The 4,031-nt window shown below is 38.3% G+C and overlaps 1 gene segment (V, D, J or C); it reads right to left on the bottom strand.

Moving 5' to 3' along the window:
• Positions 1-1,304: 1,304 nt before the first annotated feature.
• LOC311124768 (Ig kappa-b4 chain C region-like) lies at positions 1,305-3,258 on the bottom strand. The segment is given in 2 exons: positions 3,180-3,258; positions 1,305-1,627 (listed from the first exon to the last, which is right to left on the bottom strand).
• Between the last annotated feature and the right edge of the window lie 773 nt (positions 3,259-4,031).

The raw sequence follows: 4,031 nt of genomic DNA, 5'->3' as shown, positions 1-4,031 counted from the left end.
TCTAAATATGACACTACAATGCGATAATGTAATTGGTTAGACTTATCTATAGACTATTATACTGTACATATCTCAATATATTCAGCAAAAATGGAAATCTTTGTAAACACACTGGGACCACTAAGGATACAGAGCTGTAGAAAATGCTTTTGAATTTTGAACAAAAGTCAGAATAGTTGTAGATTTTTTTTAACGCTTGGATTTATTCTCATATTGTAAGAAGCACGTATTTCATTACACAATAGCATGAATGTTGACCCTGTCCAAACCCAACTTCCCAACTATTCATGCCCTACTCAACTTCTATAACCCTCCAACTCTGAGAGTGAATACAGTCCATTCAAGAAGTACTACTTTGATATCATTATGATACAATATATCCGTCACAAATAAATGTAGTTTACATAGCCATATAAAGACCTAAGTGTGAAGTCCCCAATTTGAACATAAAGCAAAGTCTAGCGTGAAGTCTTGTTCCCCTGCCCTGGCAGGCCTAGTCAGCCACACACAGCTGCCCCAGTCCCAGAGGGTTTGAGGCTGGGAGATTGTGAGTTGTGGTATGGTGGAAACTAATATTTGGATGGGCAGGGGGACCGCCACACTCCCAGAATAGAGCAGCACTGTGGCCAGATGTTCACCTGTCCCCAGAGAGTTTAGAACACATGGCTTCAGTATTAGTATCACTGTAGGTATCTTTTGACTGGTACTCAATTTGGCTTAATAAGCCAAACATTAATTGAGAGAGGTTCATTGACTGAAATGTATCAGTAATTTAATATGCCATTTAGCAGATGCTTTTATCCAAAGCGACTTACAGTCATGCGTGCATACATTTTTGTGTAGGGGTGGTCCCGGGGATCGAACCCACTACCTTGGCGTTACAAGCGCCGTGCTCTACCAGCTGAGCTACAGAGGACCACATTGTTTTTTCCATGGCAGAGAGCTCTCCATTCCCTATGAAGACTAAACAAATCATAAAGATCTCAATGTCAAATTGTAAAACTCATTAAATAATGATATCCAGGCAAACAATTGAAAAGATTGACCGTCTTTATTATCTCAACATGTCAGAACCAACAGCATTACAGCAATAAGGAACAGAACACGTGATATGAAAGCCAAGCAGATCTATTTGACATCAGAATCAGACACATATTCTGTTGTTTGTTCCACTATGCTAAAAGCTCCAGCTGGAGGAAAGATTCCCACACAGGGTCCAGCCCTGCACAAGAGTGCTAGTATTGCTGGAACAGTAAGAAGGAGAGGTGCAGAGTAAAAACAGCGGAGTCAGAGGGCGGAGGTCATTAATCAGAACACTGGTCTCTCCTCAGTGTCTCAGAGAGTGGAGACTGGGAGCCCTGGGTGGCCTCACAGTTCACAGAGCCCACCTTCCTCCACTGGTCGACAGGAAGGGTCAGGGTGCTGCTCCAGCTGTAGTGGCCTTCCTTTTCCAGGACCCCGGGGCTCCCAGTCACCTCCCAGGTGTTGCTGCTGCTACCGTCCACCTTCCAGATCAGCTTCCAGTCTGAGGGGAAGCCCTTGTTGGCCAGGCACATGAGAGTGGCCTTCGTCTGCTGCAGCGTCACACTGGAGGGAAGAAGGACTGTCAGGGTGGGACGAACGTCACCTAGAAGACAGGTGGGATGTTAGGGAGCGGGGAGCTATCAATCGATCACCAGACTGATACGACAATAATGATGGAGCAGTTTAACATTTTAGCTGTAAATGAAGGTTTTTTCCATCAGTAAGTTTCTATTCCTCAAACAGACAGTTAGTTTATCATTCTTTCTGTCACTCTTTCACTTCCCTTTGAGTAGCTACTGAAGCATATTATAACTACATGAGATTACTGAAAATACATTAAACTATCTTCAAAATTTAACTATTTAAAATTGTAAATATTTCAGCATACTTCTCCCTCATTGTAATGGAATAAACTCTTAGAAATCAAACTGCATTTCATTATTATTTTAAAGAACATTCCACAGAATGTACAACCTATTCTTAAATTATGAATTCATTTCAAATCTGTTGAAAATAAGCCTATGCTTAGGAAGTAAATTCGAGTTGACTGTAACCATCTACAAATAACATACACTAAAACAAAAGTTTTAATTTGTTGAAAGAAAATGAATACAACTATACTGTAATTTACGAGACATTCTATCAAATTGAAACCAAATGTACATTCATATGAACAGCAGGACAGCAGGACTTCGCACGATAACAACACTTTTCAATAGATATCAAATAGCAAATAAAATAGCAAATGAGATCAAATAAGATAGCAAAAAATAAATAGCAAGTAGATAGCAAAACTAAGCAATACTTTGCAGCTGAATGCTGAAGGAGTAAGTTTAAGCTTTGTGAATATAATTTTCTTACAATGAGTATATCTATATCTATAAGACACATGAAAATAAAATGAATAGAGATATGATTTATGAGACAGGGTCTCTTAACCAAAAATAATAGCTTAACATTTGAGGTCTAACCAAAAGGTATATTCAGCTTTTCAGAAAATGTTGACTCTTATTAAGAGAATAACAATTTTACCAAAAACATAATCATGCATAGTATTTATTTCATTTTAATTGTAGTTTCTTCTCTCACAAGATCATTAATGCATCTACATGCAAGGTCAGAACATTTTCTTTAATGAGTCATTAGAGGTAGGTAAACGTACTTCCAACATCCAGTCTAGTGCCTCCACCAAAAGTGTACCACAGTGATACAATCTCATTCAGCGGCCATAGAAAAACCTCTGACACTATAGAGACACTGCTTTCGCTCTTTATAAAGCTATATTTAGCTAAATCACTCTGATTTCAACAATAACCCTGTTCCAAATGAATACACGCTGTATAAGCACCTTGTTTGATATATTATAAGTTGAATCAGCATTTTAATTTAACTCAAGTTACTTCTAAGACAAATAAATGCAGCACAAATTCTACAAAAATAAACATACTTTCTATTTAAGGGAGTTGTACTACTGTTAAGAAAATGAATTGGGATTTTGATATCAGATGTCAAGCTCTAGAATTGAATACTTACTGCCAACAGTTTGGTCCCTCCACCAAAAGTCCACCACAGTGATAAAGTCTGATTGACTGGCTGTACAAAAACCTCCAGACAGACACAGAGGGGATTGGTAAGAGAGACATGGAACTGCTCACTGAATGCTGCTTTGTAACTGATGCCCCCACCTAGTACACTCTGGATGTCCAGTAGATTGGACACATTCACATTCCCCATTGAACTTTCAACAGTATGACAACTGCTGTGAACTATGTTGATATGAAGTGCCTTCAGAAAGTATTCACACCCCTTGACTTTTTCCACATTTTGTTGTTTAACAGCCTGAATTTAAAATTGATTAAATTGAGATTTTGTGTCACTGGCCTGCACACAATAGCCAATATTGTCAAAGGGTAATTATGTTTTTAGAAATGTTTACAAATTAATTAAAAATGAAAAGCTGAAATGGCTTGAGTCAATAAGTATTTAACCCCTTTGTTATAGAAAGCCTAAATAATTTCAGGAGTAAAAATGTGCTAAACAAGTCACATAAGTTCCATGGACTCACTCTGTGTGCACTAATAGTTGTTTACCATGGATTTTTGAATGACTACTTCCTCTCTGTACACCACACATACAATTATCTGTAAGGTCCCTCAGTAGAGCAGTGCATTTCAAACACAGATTCAACCACAAAGACCAGGGAGGTTTTCCAATGCCTATTGGTAGATCGGTAAAAAAAAGAAGCATTGAATATCCCTTTGAGCATGGTGAAGTTATTAATTACACTTTGGATGGTGTTTTAAATACAAACAGTCACTACAAAGATACAGGTGTCCTTCTAACTCAGTTGCCGGAGAGGAAGGAAACCGCTCAGGGATTTCACCATGAGGCCAATGGTGACTTTAAAACGGTTACAGAGTTTAATGGCTGTGATAGGAGAAAACTGAGGATGGATCAACCACATTGTATTTACTCCACAATACTAACCTAATTGACAGAGTGAAAAG

The sequence above is a fragment of the Coregonus lavaretus genome (assembly GCF_964263955.1).
Source record: "Coregonus lavaretus genome assembly, chromosome: 3".
Classification (NCBI taxonomy): Eukaryota; Metazoa; Chordata; class Actinopteri; order Salmoniformes; family Salmonidae; genus Coregonus; species Coregonus lavaretus.
Note: the sequence above shows the minus strand (reverse complement) of the source record. Positions and strands in the feature narration are given on the sequence as shown.